The 20,408-nt window shown below is 45.3% G+C and overlaps 1 protein-coding gene across 3 annotated transcripts in view; it reads left to right on the top strand.

Annotated features, from left to right (window-relative positions):
- The first annotated feature begins 5,595 nt into the window (after positions 1–5,595).
- Positions 5,596–20,408, top strand: part of HOPX (HOP homeobox) — a 28,640-nt gene continuing 13,827 nt past the window's right edge. The window contains exon 1 of one of the 3 annotated variants that reach the window (XM_032850481.1): positions 5,596–5,762. The gene's annotated coding sequence lies outside the window, so the exon portion shown is untranslated. Of the gene's footprint in view, positions 5,764–8,997; positions 9,023–20,408 lie in introns of those variants that run through there. The other 2 variants (XM_032850273.1, XM_032850344.1) reach the window with 2 other exon arrangements.

The following is a 20,408-nucleotide window of genomic DNA, read 5'->3' on the forward strand; positions in this document are numbered from 1 at the left end:
CCAGGACCTCATTACAGAAACCTCAGAGAAGGCCATGGAGGAGAGGTTTTTGCTGAAACGTGCAGAGCAGAATTGTGCTGAATTAGTTAAGAAAATCAACATATCTTTGCCAAAAGCAGAAATTAAGAGCTTTAGACATTTTTTCAGGGATGAGGTATAAACAGTTCCACCCACCCTCCCTTCTTCACCCACCCCCAGCCCCAGCCCACTAAACTCCCCCACCTCTCAGTTTTCTCTTTTAAGATGTTTCCCTGGACTGTAGTGGAAAGTCAGCACTGACCAAACACATGCCTGAAGTATTGTAGCTGGAGCTGGGTCCTGGTGGCACCCTCTGTTATGCACCCACGCACGCACGCGCATGCACGCACTCACGCACGCACTCACGCACGCACGCACGCACACATAGAGACAGGTTTTACCTCTATTTGTTGGATCCCAGGAGGCTTAGGGAGGCCCAGGTGGTTGAGGAGGGGGACTAGGGAGCCCTGGGGAGTGGATCCTTACCAATGGTAGTGAGTGGAGGGTTTCAGGGTCACAACAGTTGCTCACATTGTACCCATCCACTGATGTTTCCTCTCATTTCTCTCAGCCCTAAGTGAGGGGAACCATTCTCCCCTATGGCTGCTAGGGGTCCCTCCTCTCCACCCAGTAGCCCCCGACTCTCTCCCCTTGGAGTGCGGAAGATTAAAACAGAAAGGACCTCAGAGAGATCATCTACTCAACTCCCTCTTCACTCAGACAGGCAGACAGGGGCTGAGGCAGGGAGAGGGGATGGGAGATTCTGGAGTCACATGCTGAGTGCAGCCTGCTGCAGCCGCTGAGGTGGAGAGGAGGGTGGAGGAAGGAAAAGGTCTGTAGCCGCTAATCAAAACTTTTCTCTCCCTTCAGGAGATCCACAGTTTTAGCCCAAAGTATGTTCAACCCCTTCTCCACAGTTCAAACATGCATTTTTTGGTTTGCCTTCAAGCTTTATATTTTTGTTAGTTCCCTTTTTTCCTTTCTTCTTCCTTTCTGTTTCCAGACAAAATCACACAGGGAAGTCAAGTATCTTAAACAGACGGAGCTAGGTGGGCGTACCCCTTGGGAGGAGGGGGGACGGCTCTTCCTTTCCTCCTTGGGGATCCAGTGAGTCATCCTGAGAAGCGGCCACAAAGGTCATGCCGGGTGGTGATTGGTAGCGTGGACTGTGCCGGGGTTTGACACCCAGTCAGGCAAGTTTCAACCAAAGAATTTAGTTTTTCTTCACCCCAGCTCCCCACCCGCTGCTTTCTAAAAGCACAGGCCCACCCCTGAAATTTCATGGGTGTGGGGACTCTCTTTCCTCACCCTGTGTATTAGGGGATGACAATCAGGCTGAGGTGGCCCCAACCTGCATTACCTTCCTGTCACTCAAGGAATGGCAGCCTCTTTGGTGAGGCTCCACCCCTCTTGAGAATGTCACCCAGCAGCTCCTGCTGGCTGCAGGGAGCCCTCACACAGAGGGAGAGGAGAAGACGCATTTGGAGGCATTCATGGGTGAAGACAGATACCCCCTCCCCCTCCCTCCTTCCCCCCCTGGCTGATGCTCCCCATTACCAAGGGCCTTCCCCTCCTCCAGTCAAGAGCATGAATGGGGTTTTTAGGGAAAACAATGCTTTGTGACCTCCCCATTCATTAGACTCTGGATGAAACAAAATGGAATGAGAGGAGATGATGAGTTTTAAGTCAAAGAGCAAAGGCCACGTGGACCATACCAGCTGGAACAGCCTTCCCCAGGCACCTTCGGCAGTGGGGGTGGGGCATGGGCTGCAGCATCCTGACTCCTCCACAAGGACAGAGGTGGATTAGGTAAGAGGATAGAATCCACACTTGGAAATACATATGGCAGTTCGCTGAAGAATGACCCAATCTCTACCAGTTCACAAAAGGCCAGAGTACGGTTCTGTTATAACTCTCAGTCCCTCCTCACCAGGGACGACATGGGAAACATCTTCAACCCAGGTTAGCTGACATCCTTTTCTGAAACCAGGTTCTCTGTCACTGCTGATCCTGGGCTACCTCCCATGCTGGTTTGGGAAGGGCACCCTGGGGGTCAGCGCTTCCACACCATCCGCAGAGGGAATGAGGTTCTCGGTCACTCTGCAAGTTCACACCTTGGGGGTAGAAACTTCAGCAAGTAGGCTTCTACACTCTGGTCACCCTTCTTCCTAATCTGTTTCTGTCCAAGTCAGATTTTGGCCCTGGGGAGGTTTATATCCCTCATGATAAATTTTCTTAAATGTCTTTGGGAGTTTTCTGTTCCCCAGGAAATGGCTTTTTCTCTCCCGCCACCATTGCACACTTCTCATACATAAAGTGTCCCTCTGCACTTTGGTGACCTGCTTTGAGCAGGAAAGGAATAGCTGCCCACTGTCCAAATATCACCGACTTCTATGTAGCTCTTCCGTGGGTGTTCAGAGTGTTCTGGTAGATAATTAGCTCACTTTAGGGGACCAGTTGAAATAGGGGCTCCTACTTCTCCACCATCTTGCCCCTCCAGTCTATGTAGCTCTTCCAAACACTCCCGTTTGCTATGACACCCGGGGCTTTCAGATCGCTATTTTGTGCCCATCATGTGTGGGTTCCACAAAAATGACTAAGGAAAATTGGGCTTCTTTTTGTAACTGTTAGTGTCAACTACCATTTCTTGAGCATATACTATGTTCTAGGCATTATGCTAAGTGCTTTACGTATATTATCTCTAGCCCTTCTGGCCAACCTATTTTATAGATGGGGAAACTGAGTCTGAGAGAAGTTGTATAACTTGCCTTGGCTCACATAGATGGGAAGTGTTAGAGGTTGGGACTTGAATGCAAGCCTGCATGGTTCAGCAGTCCGTACTCTTTCCTTTCCACCATTCTTCCAGTCATGCAACACACACTTACTGAGCACCGACCATCTCCCAGACACCATTCTTTTCACCACATCCTTCATCCTAATTCTCTTGATCTGTGACAATGCAAAGAAGAGTTCCCGAAGTCCACCACAAGGAAGAGGTCTAGAACAGCGAAGAGAAGGAAAACAAAATTGACTATTTGTGTGTTAATTTGAAGTTTGTTCATCACTGGGAGAAGATAAAAACTAGGTGAGAATTACTGTATCAGCCATCTGTTTCCAGCTTACAAATCTGAAGCAGTAGCTGGAGCTCCCAGATGCAAACGTGGGACTATGGGATTCCGCTGAAATACAATAGACAAGAGGAGGAGCAGGAAAATGAATCTTAAACCCTGATAGACTGTTTGGCAAACTTTTTATGCTTAGTTGCAGCATTAGGCTTGATGATTCTGAGAACTAACAGCATCATCAATCCCATCTGACATAAGAGAAGATAAGAGGCTGCTAGATTCTATGCTCTTCCTCAGATACGCAGAAAATCAGTGGTGATACAGACTTATAATCTAAGCTTGTAGACAAAAATCACTGTAGCCAGCTACTTCCCTTATTTGTGGGCTGTTGAAATAGTTTTAACTAAAAATATAGTAATAAAAAAAAGTAATAAAATAATGAAAGCTAAAAACATTAAAAACAAACAAAAAAACAAGTGCCATGGCCAGAGAGAGCTGCTTGAGTGAAGCAGAATTGCCATGGCCTGGGCCGGCCATCATGGATTCAGCCAGTGTGGTGGCCACGTGACCCAGTTCTCAGCAAGGAGACATAACCGGAAGTCTGCCGATGGCTTCTGGAAAGACTTTTCTAACAGAAAGAGACACTAAGGAGAAAGCCCATTTTTCCCTCCTACCTGTCTTTGATTTTTTTCATTTAGGGATGGGACATACCAAGCCACTGCATCACCTTGCTGCCACGACATGAGGCAATGCTGTCACCCCGAAGACTACAAAATGGAACACAGAAGATGCCTGGGTTCTTGGTAACCTCATTGCACCACGGGCAACCTGAAACCACACACCTGCAGAGTTCTTAAGTGATGCCAAGTTGCCCAATGGTTTCTGCTGCTTTCGGTTTCAGTTCCATGATACACCGGATGGAAAGGAATTGCCTGAAGCCAACACATTATGCAGGAGTGAAAGAAACGTGCGTGAACCAAGATGGGACCGCTGATTCCAAAACTTCTGTCTATTGGGTTACACAGCCTTCAAAGGAATTTAGAAACTAAGCAAACTGCACGTATCTGTTGAGCACCTACTAGGTGCCAGACACTGTGTGGGGTGTTGGGGTTACAAGAGTGGGCAAGGCTGGCGAGGTCACCGCGGTCATGGGAATCACCTTCCGGAAGACTGACGGTAAAGAAACAAATAAGGATAGTTGAAAACATTCTGAAGCAACTTCCTAAATATTGATTCAAATCAGTCCTGAGCGTAAACCCAGACATCAGCATCACCATCGTCATTGTCACTGTCCTGATAATTCGTGCCAGGCTCTGTGGGTGTCAAATGATAAACAAGACATAGACCCTGCATTCAAGAAATCTGGGAGGCGAGAATCCAGATTTGGCCATAGAACAGTCAAAAGTTAGGCAATGAATTAGGCAACAAAAGAATTCTTCTGGTAACCAGGGTTGGGATAGGCCAGCCCCCTGTCTCTACTATTCTCCCACACATGTTTTATAACCATTGCCCCCTTTTCCAAGAGAGAAAGAAATATTCTTAATGATTGCTGCTCTTCTTTCCCATATGGCTTCTGTTCCTGAGAGAATCAAGGGGGCTTTTTCTTTGTCCAGCAAAGTAAAGAATGTAGGCTGTGTAAATCTGGGTGGCACTTACCCGTCTGTGCTACGTACCAGCAAATACTCACAGAAACTCCCATAAATGATCTCACCAAAGCCTGTCTCCCTCCCTTCATCCTCTCAAAATCATACTCAGCTAATGTGTTTAGCAATGCTGTAATTGACTATTAACTGCCATATCTAACTATAAAAAACAGATAAACATCGTCTAACTGGGTCCCCACACCCACGCACATACCCTCACCCTCAGAAACGCTTCCACTGACGATCACATGAACCACGGAACACTCTCGCACGTTTGGAGCGCTTCTTCCCACAGGCTAGCTCACACACTGGCTTTTTATTTGAGCTCTCATGGGGAATCTCTCAACTCTTAGATAGGAATTTCATTAACAAAGAAAGGGGAGGGGGGAGTCAGGAGGAAAAGTACAGCTGCAGAAGAAAGAAATTAAAATCATTTTTGAAGGGGATCTAAAATTGTATCCTCCTAGGCTGAATCTCCCTTATAACTGTTCTTTATTTGTACATTCTGTGCCTGAAACACACACACAACTTTTCATTGATCTGGAAACTGTCCAGGCTCCCAACTTGGCACCCAGCTCACAGAGCTGTGAAATCAACCTCACCAAGCCTGTGCTTTAAAACACCGCACCATCTAACTGGAAGCCCATTCAAAATAAGGAACTTGGCGCAATGATCCCGGGTCCTTTGTTTCTTCCTTCCTCTCTCAGCTGCATCTCTCATGTCATCTAGGCAAAGAGTCTTGCCTGGCCAAGAAAGAGAGCAGGGACAAGAAGGTGGTGCCGAGAAAGTTCTGTGGAACTCAGAAGTCACCGCCTGCCTATCAGACTCGAAGAACCAGGCGGGATGGAACCTGGGCATACTTCCGGCTGTTCCCCTGCTGCCCACGCTGCAGGTTTTTCAGGTCCTTGCTTGAGCGAGCACTCACAGGCGTAAATAAACGTGCTACCAGCAGCCCGCGTCAGCCAGACCGGCTATTTAAGCGGGCTGGCATCAGCAAACTCGGCTTCCAGATCCAGGACTTGCCTTTGCCACTCCACGTAAGTAACTTTCAGAGGTTTGCCTTTACTGCAGAGGAATGAAACTGTAGAAACTGGACTGCAGCGCTCTTCTGTTAGTTACTATATGTGCTCTTCTGTCGGGGCAAGGCAGGCCTGAAAGGGAGGATAAAAGTTCAGAGCTGGTCCAGAGCAGGGAGCTAGAGACCTCGGCTGGGTGGAAGATAGCAGACCCTTGTAGACAGTGCAACGGGTTGGGGGATCAGGGCAAGGTGGAGTCCGGTCTGGCCTTTTGGCCAGCAGGTGAGATGTTTTTCTTGCTCGCTGCTCTCTCTGGAAGATACTCTGAAACCAGTGTCTGCGTGACTGGGCCAGATGCGTTTGGGTTGATCCCTGAGAAGCTGATGTTATCATTCATCTCGGTCTCGAATCAGACATCGCATTATTTTTTAGTATCTTTTTATGTCCAGTAAAGCAGAGTAAGAGGCGGTATCTCTGCAGGAAACAGAGACGGCTCAGCAGTGAATCTGCAGCGTTATTTCTTGTTTTGTCTGGTTCTTCTAACACTTATTTACAACAGTGCAAACACTGATCTTGTTTAAGATGAAAAGGAATCCCACGCTCTAGGGGTTTGAGGCAATGTCTGTTTGTGATATTGGAGCCCAGCGTTACCCGGGTGTTTCGGTGGACTGTTAGGTACGATAGGACAGGAATCGTTGAGTACAGAGGCCCAGCACTCCACAGGACTTGGGTGAGAGGGTCTTGAAGAGAAGAGGAATGCAGAAAGTTCCCGGGGGACAGCACTGCCAACCCCACAGGCCTTGAGTGGGGCAGGGTGAAGTATAACCAGAGCAGGCAGAGATCAAAATGAAGGTACTGAGGGGAGGGGCAGGGAGGAGGAAAGGGAGCGGACTGGAGAGGAGTTCCTATTAGGCATCATATTAACAAAATACACGTAGGACTGTAATAGGAATAAAACACGACATAAATTCCATAGTTCCTCCTTTGGGGTCAAGAATCGGGTGATTAAGAATCTGGCAAAAGCCAAGGACCTTTCCTAGGTAGTTCCCTCCACCCCGCAACACACCCCCCGACACTCATTTTCTGGAGCCCTAGAACTCCACAGACCCCCAAATGAATGCATTTAGCTAATTTATCTTTTTTTTAGAAGATTTTATTTATTTATTTGACAGAGAAAAAGATCACAAATAGGCAGAAAGAGATCACAAGTAGGCAGAGAGGCAGGCAGAGAGAGAGAGGGAAGCAGGCTCCCTGCTGAGCAGAGAGCCCCATTCGGGGCTCGATCCCAGGACCCTGAGATCATGACCTGAGCCGAAGGCAGAGGCTTTAACCCACTGAGACACCCAGGTGCCCCTAATTTATCATTTTTAAACTGAGTGGAACTGCTGGTTAGGAACCTACAGAGGAGGCGTGGGGAGCTGGCCACCCAATCGAAGCTCACTTGTAAGGTCACCAAGATTTGATTCCCATCAAGCAAATAATGAATAAGGGGTTTCTCTGGCAAAGATAACTTGCGGGCCTAGAGGAAGAGAAAGGAAATAAAAGATGGGCTCCTATTCTCAAAGAGCTTGACATCTAAAATTTAATAAGAAGAAGCTGGGTGAGGGGCACCCCACCCCACCCCCTCCCCGATTCTAATGCACGGCCTGGGATGAGAACCCGTGAAACCCCAACCTCTCCTTTGCCACAGGAGGCTAGGGAAGCCCAGAGAGAAGGTGGGTCTGCCCCTGACCATAGAACCACCCCTCCCATGGCCCAGGGAAGACAGCAGCAGGATCTCAGAGGAAGAGGAAGCCCTGAGACCACGCTCCTGGGTCCTCAAAACCACACTGGCAGCTCTAGCTAGGACAAGGTATCCAGCGCATTTCATGCAAATTCTTGGAACCCAGACAGGCTTGGGGCAGCCAGCAAGCGGAAAGAATTACTCAGAACCACAAAGGTGCATTATTTAGGGATTGTGCTAACACGTGAGAAGGGATGGTGAAAAGGGATGTTTCAAAACGAAGGCTTCCTTTTGTTCCCTCCCAAAATATCTGGGATAAGCCAGGGGATTATACTAATGGAGAGACCTGCAGCAGACACACCAGGCTCTCTGCTGAGGTGCCCAGGGCGGCCAAGTTGTTCTTGTGGGGATCAGCTCGAGTTCTCAGCCCTGGAAGGAGCCAATCTGGCACCGCAGGGGCGGGGGTGGGGGGTGGTGTTTCTGTGTGAGTTCCAGTCAGTCCTGGGCAGCAGCGTGAGGGGGTGAAGTTTGCCTCTGGGGCTACTGCTGCTCCTGTCTGTTCCTCACCATGGCTCCCGGGTGGATGCAGGGGTGCCCCTGGGACCGCCCACCACCCCTGCTCTGCCTGGGCCAGCTCCACATGTTAGCTGGTTTCTCCGCTCTCCTTAAGTCCAAATGTATCTGATTTCCAGGGTCTCATCCCCTCCGGGCTTGGCTTCTCCATCTCTGGAAAACTAATTAAAGTTATGATGTTAATAGACAATAATTGTTTAATGAGTTATGTCCCAGGATATTAAATAGGTCCCAGCAAGATAATGTATCTGGGAATTCTTTGAAATGTTATCTAAATATAATTACCATTTGGGGCAATCAGGAGGATCAAAGTTTTAGGAGAAATGTATAATCCCGACTGGTAAAAATTCCAAGCAACTTGCTGGGGGGAAATACACCAAGATTGGGGGTTTGGAGCAGAATTCCTCAAAGCCCATCCTGCAGGGAATTCCTTATGGACTGCGGGGCCGCACAGCATGCTTTGTCTGAATTGGTCTATTTTTTGTTAAATGCATATGGGCTTATTGGAGATGGCTGCATTTATCTTTCTGAAAAACAGAGAGCCACCTTAAGGACACTACAGTGGAGATAAAATGTCAGGAAATTCTGCTCACAGGGCTTTACAGGTATTACATAGCTCACCCTCCTGCGTGGACAGCTGGCACTAGCAGTGCCAGTGACTTGTCCTAGTGACAAGGGGCTTCCTTCCTTGGGGATGCAGTCCTGCAGCCGGGGGACAAGGGACCCCCTCAGTTCCTGGGACTCTGGGTCCTTGACAGCCCTGTCTTCCCTCAGAAGCCTGAGATTGCTACAGCTCTCCTTGGCAAGTGGCAGTGGCATGTGGCACGTCCTGCCTCCAAAGAGGGGTGTGGCCAGGTGTGTGATTAACCTGTAGGGAAGCAGAGTCTGCAGGCAGCTGGGAGCTCAGAGCAGCTGGGCAGCCGGAGGGCAAGGAATCTTCCCCGTGAGCTCTCCTAGCGTAGCATCGAGGAGAGGAGGGAGAAGGTAAGCACTGTCCTGGCTCCCGGGAGACCAGGCACTCAAGTTCGGAGGAAAGGATTAGGCTATTGGCATCAGGTGGCCAGTCCACACTGGTTTAATGCTGCTGTTGGGAAGCCTGATGTTTCTTTCTCTGGCCAGAGTTTCACCAAAAATTGTTTTTTGAAAGATGAGTTGACATGATTGCACAGCTGATAAACATCATTTTTGTAGAACAGTGACGAATTTCTGCTTTCTTTGGATGGCTTGTCTTTGAATACATCCCTCTCCCCTTTGTTTTCAAATTCTCTTACTGTGGAATGGCTTAACTCACTTGGACTTTTTTTTTTTTTTAAGACTGTGTCATGACTGAACCCAGATTAATTTTTAGATGTTGTTGATGGCTCTCTCGAACTTTTAAAAAGCCAGGTGAATGGGGATGGTCAACAGAACTGTGCAAAGATGCAAATGTGGGCGGAAGTGTGGCATATGGCTCACGGTAATTTATAAAGTACTTACCTGCCCATCTCAAAGCCAGCACCTGAGGATCCCGAGGCAGCCCCTGGACCACAGCCATCCTGTCTGCTCACCTTGGGCAGCCTGGTAGAGAACAACCTATAAGGGATTCTCCTGGTGCAGGGGGTGTGTGCACCTGTTCTTTTCCTGGCTTTGGGTCCCTTGACCGCCCCACCCTTCAATGACCCTAATATGGGTTTGACATGTCAGTGCTGTTGATTCTGAACACACATGAGTTTTGGGTGTGTGGATTCATGATCAAACAGGTACAGGTCAGGCTGTCCTTTCTATTTGCTGGGAAACTCCCTTCACCAATCTTCAAGTCATAGGTTAAACACTCTTCTTCAGAATCCCAGTGTAGACAAGTCCCGGCAGATAACAGTCAAGCCTAGGGAAGTATGAGTCTGATGTTCAGGAGCCTGGGTCCTATTTTCAGTTCTCGTTCAGCTTTAATGGAGTTTTGAAACAGAGGGAGCCTGAAATATCTGTTGTTCCAGTGGATTTTTTTTTTTTTAAAGATTTATTTATTTACCTGATAGAGATCACAAGTAGGCAGAGAGGCATGCAGAGAGAGGAAGGGAAGCAGGCTCCCCACTGAGCAGAGAGCCTCATTCGGGACTCGATCCCAGCCAGATGCGGGATCATGACCTGAGCCGAAGGCAGAGGCTTTAACCCACTGAGCCACCCAGGCGCCCCTTCTGTGGATTATTAATAGCGCCCCCTTTCATTTCCAAAAGTACTTAACCTGAGCAATAAACTACATGGTCACCTCTGAATACCATACATAAAGGTTCAAGAGTACAATGAGTTGCCCTGCATCTTACGATGAGTTGGTGGCTGAGCTGGCCCTGGTACCAGCCCTCCCCACGCCTCATTCTGGTCCCTGCCAAGTCACTCGCTCGCCCTGTGACTCAGGTTCCCAGTGGGAAGCATTGTGTCCCGACAGCCCAGACAGAGAGCCGGTATATTTATGTTGGCTTGCCAAACAGAAGTTCAACATGAATGCTAGAGGCTCAAGGAATTGTTCATCACAAGGTCAAATTACTCTATTTGCTTCAGGTTCTAATGTTAGCTTATGGCCATGTTTGGATAACGATAGAAGCTCTTTTAAAAGTAGGGAAGTTAATTTTTACCCATTCTCGTATGATTTCTTGTAATTTGCTCCTGATAGTTTTGATAAAATGTGGCCAAACATGAAAATCCTCCAGATCTTTCAGAGCTACTCTGTCCTTTGATGTTAAAACCAAACCCAGAAACAATCTAAGGCAGACATCGATCGGTTCTGATCTCTTAGTGTGTCCTGGGCAGGAAACTAATGGCTGCCACTGCAGCCACTAGGTCTGCAGGATCATAATGGAAGTTTCCTTAAATTCTTGAGGACATGACGGGTCTGCTTAGATAGTCTAGTCTTCACTGCTGTATCTTCATTTCCTTCCTGTATGGTTTCTCCCTAAGAAAATTTATATAAACAATGTCTCTAGCTCTTATGCCCCTCACTCCTTTCCAAATTTTTGGTCTACTGATGCCCAGGAGTGAAATGTGTTTTAGAAAATATTCTTTTTTTTTTTTTAAGATTTTATTTATTTATTTCACAGACAGAGATCACAAGTAGGCAGAGAGGCAGGCAGAAAGAGGAGAAAGCAGGCTCCCCGTGGAACAGAGAGCCCAATGTGGGGCTCAATCCAAGGACCCTGGGATCATGACTTGAGCTGAAGGCAGAGGCTTTAACCCACTGAACCTCCCAGGTGCCCCTAGAAAATACTCTAATTCAGTAACTTGTGCGTGGAAGTATCTGTCCTTCTATTGTGTGTTCTTTGTGCTCTTCTGTGGGAATAGAATGGCATCCTTTGGAGATGGCTGACATTGGGGTGAATGAAGCAGGACTAAAGAAAGGGGGAGGTTTACCAAAAAAAAAAAAAAAAAGAAAGAAAGGGGGGAGGTCATCTCCTCTTTCATTAGCATTATACCTGGTTCAGGTTCCATAATTTACTTATTTATTTATTTATTTTTAAAGATTATATTTATTTATTTGACAGAGAGAGACACACAGAGAGAGGGAACACAAGCAGGGGGAGTGGGAGAAGGAGAAGCAGGCTTCCTGCTGAGCAGGGAGTCCAATGTGGGGCCCGATCCCAGGACCCCAGGATCATGACCTGAGCCGAATGCAGATGCTTAGCTGACTGAGCCACCCAGGCACCCCAGTTTCCACAATTTAAAAGGGAGTTTTCTAGTCCTTGGAACTAGCTTAGAAGAGCTCCTAAATGGCTGAATAATAATAAAATAAGGAACAGCAAAAGGATAACTTGGATAAGAGAAGGCTAGAAAGCCATTTGATATCAGTGTTGAAAAGCCTGGGGGGTGATCATGGTGGTCAACTCTCAGCTCTTCACCTGGCCAGCTGAGAGGCAACAGACCAACCCAGGACTGGTGTGGGCTGCAGCATGAAGGGTACTGAGTAAGCCAGGAAGCCATCCCTCATTATGCAAAAAGTACCTTAGGAAGAATTACACAAGTAAACTCTGAAAGAGGGGGCAGCCCAACAGTCCTTTAATTTTTAAAGTCTTTGTTTTGTTTTGAGGCTCGTGTCCTCATATTCCTTAATTTGTGGTACACAGAAGACCCTTCTTGGGTTTTCCTTCTCATTCTACTTATTTGCTCTCCCACTCACCCTTTATCTTGTTCTCTTAACAGCATATTCTTAAGACTGACCTATGTTGCCAATTCTATTTCTAATGTATCTAACGCATTGTTTCTAACTACTTTTTATTGGTCTCCTATTTCTATGCACGCTTTGCTTATTGAATCCTCTAGTATTGAACATTTCTGCTGCTTTCAGGTCTCACAAATGATGCCATAATGAATATACTCCTGCTTATGGTTGAGCACTCTTTAGAGCTGGTTGATGGGAAACAGGAAAGGGAGAGGGGTAGGCTAGATAGTCTATGTTTTCTTTAAGCGATGAGGAATATTGAATTGTCCGTGAGAAATGGAGACACGTGATATCACAAGTCCTAGTCCAGTATTTCAAATGTTTAGAAGTTTTTCTTAGTTCCTTAGTAACTTCCTTAATAAGAGACTGAAATAATATTCTGGAGCTTAAAGAGTGTGATCTTCAATGATCTTCTCTTTTCAACATCGTGTTCTTCAAGTTGGGCTGGTCAGTTCTGGAAGCATTTCATTTCTCCATATTGGCCATTGATTACCTGGACAAAGCAAACGAAATGTTCTAAGGGACCTTATTATTCATAGGGTTGGGTGAAGTTTCTAGAATGTTTTGCTATTTTAATGTTTGCAAAACCTGTTGGTATTCAATTGCCCAACAGCAGACCCTGAGTCACCAGGAAAGGCATAGGAACCATAATAGGGATATCTTGTATTTATATAATGTTTATAATTTATAGTGTTATTCATAAGCATAATCTATCTTATTGAATCCTACAACAACTCTGTGAGGCAGGTGGGGGTAGGATTAGTGTAGCAGGTGGGGATACCTTCATCTGTAGATGAAGAAATGGCAGTTCAAAGCAATTAAGTTGTCCAAAGTCACTTGGAAATTTAAGTAACATTTCTGGAAGCAGAGAGAGGGTCTTCTGAGGCTCCATCCAGCATTTCTTCTTCTTCTTTTTTTTTTTTTTTTAGATTTATTTATTTGAGAGAAAGTGAGCAAAAGAGCAGGATTTGGGGGGTGAGGCAGAGGGAGAAACAGAGTCCCCACTGAGCAGGGAGCCCTCCAAGGTGCTGGATCCCAGGACCCTGGGATTAAGACCTCAGCTGAAGGCAGATGCTTAACTGACGGAGCCACCCAGGTGCCCCCTCATCCAGCCTTTCTGCAACATCTCTCTAATGCTCAGCGACATGACCTGCAGTAGGTTGAGTTATCCCCTGGGCTGGACTTTGTAGAGTATCTGTCTTTTTCAATTATTTTGTGATGTTAATAAGAAGGCTCTAGCAGCACACACTCTGTTTATCCCATTAGCTGAACACCTGTTCATAAAAACAAGTGGGTAAAAAAATAAGGCCCATATAACTGAGTTTCATGGCAACAAGCAACATGCGTGGTTGGACTTTGGCATAATTTGGAGAGCTACAAAGTACCAAGTGCATGTCATCTTATTCATTACCTAATTACAGTCATAAAACAAGAATGGTGGTTGGACCATAAAAAAGAATAATTGATTGAAGTACATTTGCGTAGAGATAATCTTCAAAGAGTCTTTTCTTTGTTTCTTTTTTTTTTTTAGATTTTATTTATTTATTTGACAGAGAGATAGAGTCCAAGTAGGCAGAGCAGCAGGCAGAGGAAGAGGAAAAACAGGCTCTCTGCTGAGCAGGGAGCCTGACATGGGGCTTGATCCCAGGACCCTGAGATCATAAACTGAGTGAGCTGCCCAGGTGCCCCCAAAGAGTCTTTCCTAGACATTTCAAAATGCAAAATCAACCTGAGAAAGTTATGCCTGCTTGCATTATGTTACAAATTCCTACAAATAGGCAGCCTAACCATCAACCCATCATGCATGTGCAATACCAGGAAAGTCCCTAACTACTCTTCTTTACCATGCAATTATGGCTCAGGCAAAAGTATTGTAGAACCCAGTATACATTTTTAAAAAGTAAATCATGATGAAATGTCCCCAGAATGACAAATGAATAGCCTTTTTGAGAGTCAGGCACTGGGAGTAAGAACCACTTCAGAAAAAACCTCTAATTTTTGTTGACATTCTAAAGCGACTAGATGGCTACAGGACAATATGACAATCCTACTCGACTCTCAGTTATCTGTGTGTGGCTTCACTGGATTAGATTTTTAAAATACCAGGCTGATTTCTATCATTAGTGTTTAAGTTTTGGAGCGCCCTTCCTCTTCTAAGAAAGAAACCTATTTTTCCCTACCCTGCAGCCTATTAATCTAATTAGTTTAATTAATGTCTTCTAAGTCAAGCAGAATTAGGAAGTTAAGTGGGTTACCCAAAATGAAAAGCTTAAAACATAGAAAGGACATTGATAGGGGCATTTGGGTGGCTCAGACGGTTAAGTGTCAGACTCTTGATTTTTGGCTCAGGTCATGATCTCAGGGTCATGAGAATCAAGCCCAGAGTTGAGCTCCTCAATCAACTGAAGATTCTCTCTCCTTCTTCCTCTGTAAGCCCCCAAAATAAATAAATAAGTCTCTTTTTAAAAAAGGATATTTATAACCTGCCATTTTGACTTACTTGTGCCATTTTTCCTCTCCACAAACAGTTTAGAAAGGTGGTCTTTTTGTTATTTGCTTCTAGCCTTAGCATCGCAAATTTCTCTTTATGTTTAATGGTTTGCTTTGGAAAATATTAAAGATTTCCCCCCCCCATAACAGAAATCTATTTGTCTAAAAATCTGTTTTCTTGGTGTATTAGGGCATGAGACATTTTCAAAGAGATTTGATAAATCAATTTACTTCACAAGTCTCACCCCTCCTGGATTATCTGGTTTGAAAAGCCCTGAGCACATGGCTGGGCCGGTGGAAATCTCTAGTAGAAGCGGTTTTTGTCCCTTTGTTTATATTTGGTCATAGGACAAACTCTGTTTGGGACGTAATGAATATTCACACTTACTAAGCATTAGCACAACCATACTAACAATACCCAAAGCAGGCAGAAGCCCAAGTATATTCACCCCATCAGACAAATTTCTATCCTACCTATTCAAAGTGGGGTAAAAAGGAAAGGTCAGGAAATTTGAAGCTATAGTGTGCTCTCTGATCGGTGACCACAAAGCTGGAACCGTATGATTTCTTAAGAGCAAAAAGCAGCCTCCTGTTCATTACCAAGGTTAGGAATATGTGTTTCTGTCCTCCAAGATTCAGAACCGCATCTTGCTAAACTCTAACAGCAGTAATGGATACCTAAATTCAACAGGAATGTTTGTACTATCCCACACCTCAGTGAGAAATCGAATGTTTTATGTATACTAAGGGGACCAGATATCCAGGTTTGCCTGGGACGCTCTGACGTATGCTGTTGTCTTAGTGTAATTAATCACAGCACCCCCTTTACACACAGATGCTCCAGGTTAGATGGCAAATTATTTGGTTAAATATTAAAGAGCACCGTGGTTCAAAATGCGTTGTGGGCTCTTCAGTGGTACTTTGAAGTAGAAACTAGTCACAAAGTGTTCAGCATACCAGGGACAGAGCCTGGAACAAGCCACTGCATTCCCCTTTCTCAGGTCAGTGACATTAGCAAGCTGCTGTTGGGGAATAGCATGATCATTTAAACCCAGGCCATGCCAAGCGTCAGAATTTTAGAGCAGAAATGATCTCCAAGGTCATCTGGCCCAACATCTTCACTTTTCTGGATGAATACATTATTACACTTCTGGAAACATAAAGGTCATTTTATAGTTTTCTAAGTTGTTTCTTGAGCAGAATCTCACTGGATCACAATTGAAGTAAGGAAGGAAGTTTTTAGCCACATTTTATAGAGAAGAGAACTAAGTTTCAAATGCTAAAAACAAACGAACAAACAAACAAAAAACCAAACACCTTAGCCAAGGTCATGGGACTACGTAGAAGAGCTAAAATTGAAATGCAGGTCTGACTCTTTGCCCAGTGCTCTTTCCAATATCCCATACCAGTTTAATATTTTCATTCATTAATGAGGATTTAAAATCTCTCCCCTCTATGTAATTCAATAAAGATATACAACACTCCCTCTGTAACTAATGTTGTACACTCAAAATAATTGTATTTCTGCTTCTTTCTCCTACCTGCAAAGAGCTCAGGCCAGCAACTGAACTGTCTGGCCTGACAGCGCCTCTTGGTGGCTGCCCCAGGAAATGCAAGGCACAAAATATTTCCTACCACCTTCTTCTTGTCCCTTGGGTAGAAGGAGGAGGAGGTGAGGACTGTGCCGAATAATCTTTGACTTTTTCTTTATTGTTAATTAATTATGTCTCTATAGGAAACTATATTTTCCTATAACTATAGAATATAGTTTCTATAGGAAACTATGTTTCCTATTAATTATGACAACCTACTTCTCACATCAGTGCTTCTCAGCATTGCCCTTCTCCCTCCTTCCCCCATTTTATTTCATTTCTGACCCGAATACAACTCTGATGATTATGTTTTTATGGGTAAGTCATACTTCCCAAAGTGAAAATAAGTTTCAATCACCCCGAATCCAATATGTGTTCACTGTACACCCTACAATGTGTCAGGGACTGCTCCTGACTCTTGGGATACATCAGATTTGGGCTATAAACCTCTAGCCTCCTCCAAGTTCCCTGAACCCCCTTCAGTGTCTGTACCAGAATCTCATTTCTCTGAGCCAAGGCTTAATTAAAACTGCTGTTTCTTAAGCATTTGCCTTCAAAGTGAGAGGATAGCTTATTAAATTTCCCTGGGATATTTCAACAGGATGAGTTTCTACCTTTTCTTTTTTTTTTTTTTTTCCTGTAACAAACACTTTAGTTACACTCCCTTGGGTCGGTCAGTAAGCCTGGGATTCTACCTACAGTTTACAGCGTTCTGTCTAGAGAAAAGTTCTTCTGAACTCCTAACGATCACTATATAGACTTCTGGAAAAGCAACTGAAACAACAGGCAGATCTCCCATGAGGAGATTAAGGAAGTGGGGTTGCCTTCTTTCATTTGCCTGTTTATTTCTAAGTAGGTTGACTCATTCCTCTACTTATTTCATAGAACAAAGAAGCCCAAGGTTTTATTACTGTCTTTAACCATTTTCCCCACGTCTCTACCTACAGAGTTGCTACTTAGAGCATGAGTTGGGCTACCAGTGAAAAGAATTCTGTGTATACAAATAATTTTCTGTCCAGGGTTAATTAATGATTAATTCACTGCTGGAAGACCTTTACAGACACCGCCCCCTCCCTTTTCATATCTTGCTATTTTCTGTAAGTGGCTGTAGAAAGTCTAGACCACTGACAGACTTGTTTCAACATCAGTTTCAGGAGTTTCCTTAATCACTTTGACTAAACTCTGTAAATCTAGGGAGTAAGTAGCAGCCATAGTCACTAAGATCTACCTGGGCTGGTCGAAGCCAACCTTTCTGCTCCATTCTGTCAAATGCTGACATCTTTTCTCATTTGTCCACTATATTTTTCACATAATGTCATCTTTCAATTATGTCTGTACCCATTAAAGAAGAGTGTGTGGGGGAAAGCAAGCCAGCCCGGCTGGTGGAGCTGGTGGCAGTCACTGAAATCACTAGCTAATCCGTTTCGCTGGGTCACAGCCACATCTGGTCACCATGTTTCTGTTTCAAAACATGCCACAGGGAGGGGGTCATTGCTGCAAGACTGGCTCTGCCCCACAGGGGAGCCAGCATAGACGCAGGACACTGCCTTACTTTTGTCCCAGGAGCACCACCTGGCTTTACTTCTCCTCTTTCCACAACCACCCTTCAAGGCTCTTCTGTCTACACGGCTACTCCAAGCAAAGAGGAAATCTAGTGTAGTGGCTAAGAACATGGATGCAGAAGCTGGGTTTGAATTCCTGCTCTACCACTCACTAGGCTTGTATTTGGGGAAAGTTATATACATCTCTTGGGGAAAGGGACAGAAGTTTCCATTTACATCAATTACTACATGGATAAAATGGAGACAAGAAGAGTGCCTGTCCCGTAATGCTGCTTCCTCTGATGGTTATAGGAGTTAACTCGTCTAAGATGTATGACGGCGCCAGGCACGGAGTAATTGCTCAATAAGTATGTTGTTATTGTGCTAGCAGGGATGAGGTGTCTGTATGCAACTCAAAAACAGGAACCAACTCTGTGCTGTTTCAGGCAGTGTGGACTAAAAGATATTAGAAGGCAGGGAAGTTATTTTTCCCAATGTAATGTTTTGGTTTTGAACTTGGTCAGTCCTGGTTGTTGAAAACCATGTATTTCCAACGTATGTCCTCAATCAAGTCATGCCAGATGCCACTGGCTAAGTTCAGCTCAGCAGACAAATGATGAGTACCTATTCAGTGCCAGATTCTCCTAATGAATGCTGGCGAGATGGAAATGTGTAAGACCCATCCCCCACACGGGAGCATATCATTCAGTGGAGAAGGCAGGCCAGCAACAAATTATTTTGAAACAATTTCAATTTGATCATTATTCTCATAAGCCAAGACAGCCTAGAAAAGTCTACTCACTAGCTTATAGAGTTTTTGTTCCTCCTATTTTAACTCCTCACTACTCATCTACTGTATAGTAATGCTTCCTCATTAATAGATGGGAGGATAAATTGAGAAGTGCCAGTGAGAAATGAGTGGGGGGGAATCCAACAACTAAATTCAAATCCACACACAGTGTAGAAGTGCTAATGAGAAAACATGCTACAGATATGACATCCTCACCCTCGTCCATCCCCACCCCGTTAGTTTTGAGAAATTCCAACCAGGGATACATCTTATGATGAAGCAATACAGACAGCATTTGATTTTTTTCTCAAAAGCTTATGATTTCAATGCTTATACTTTACCATTCCAGGAAAAAAAATTTTTTTTAAATAAATTGCAGCCCAGAAAGACTGAAACAATAAACTATTCTTACCAGTTGTCTTCAGGAGACACCCCACTGAAGGCCTAGCTCACAGTTGTTGAAAGAACAGTATCTTCTGTAAGCAAGCACTTCACAGTTTAGAAATACTTCCCCTACAATAATATCATTTAAACTTTACAACAAAGCTGTGAGCTAGGTGAAGGTGTTTGTCATATCCCTTCTTCACATGAGAGAAACGGAGGCTTGTCAAACTGATGTTTTCTGTTTTGGTTTGTTTTTAAAGATTTTATTTATTTGATAGAGTGAGAGAGGGAACACAAGCAGGAGGAGTGGGAGAAGGAGAAGCAGGCTTCCCTCTAAGCAGGGAGCCCGATGCAGGGCTCGATCCCAGCACCCTGGGATCATGACTTGAGCCTAAGGCAGACACTTAATGACTGAGTCACCCAGGTGCCCCTTGTTTTGGTCTTTTTAGGTAGTCCCCACAACCAGCATGGACCCCAACTCAGGGCTTGAACTCACAACCCTGAGATCAAGGCCTGAGCTGAGCTCAAGTGTCAGACACTTACCCAACTGAGCCACCCAGTTGCCCCCAAAGTGATGTCTTGAATGATCAGTACTTGGGACTTTTAATTGTTTGTACTCCGGACTGTATTAAGTCAAATTTCACTTTGCTCTTCATTCTGCTGGGTTTCCTGGAATGGTGTGTGTGTGGGGGGGGATTCTAAAGCAAGAGGAAAGCAAGTTGAAAGCGGAATTCCTGGGAATTAGTACGGTGAATTAGCAGCTCCACACAGCACGTAACAGCACACGTCAGATAGGCGGAAGTTAAAAAAGGCAAGACTTCATATTTTTAAGCCTTGGATTTCCAGCAGCAAAGAGAGCTGCCATCCCACAGCAGGGCTGAAGCATCAAAAACCAAACCTGATGACACTTTGCCTGACAGAACCCAGGGGCACAGAGAGGTCCTTGGGATGGGATGGGCCGGCGACCTGCTGGAACGGCACGTATCCAAGGACAAGTTGGCCTCTCAGTCTTCCTGCCTCATTGAGTCAAGCGCAGCATGTTCTGGGAGGACGGGTGCTTGTCGTTGTGAGCTGGCAGGGGTTCTCCATGCACCTGAAGCTGTTACACGGAGTCCAAAACTAGGAACTCAGATCTTACTGCACAAACTTGAACAAATCCCCAACTTATTCATACCCCAAACAATGGAGTCAGAACAAAACCAGAGAGGGGCAAGTCTGTTATGCTTGTGACCTTGGTGTCAGCCAGACACCAGGCTTTCTCAAGAGACATGGGGAGGTTTCTAAGAAGCCTGCAGAAGCAGCTAAGGGAATGAGGCTGCAGAGACCACAGCCAGTCAGCAGTGCCCACCCCACACTGGGAAAGACTGGCTGCCACCAGCACCTGTTAGTC

The sequence above is a fragment of the Lontra canadensis genome, unplaced genomic scaffold, assembly GCF_010015895.1.
Source record: "Lontra canadensis isolate GAN:19392208 unplaced genomic scaffold, GSC_riverotter_1.0 scaffold1, whole genome shotgun sequence".
Lineage (NCBI taxonomy): Eukaryota > Metazoa > Chordata > Mammalia > Carnivora > Mustelidae > Lontra > Lontra canadensis.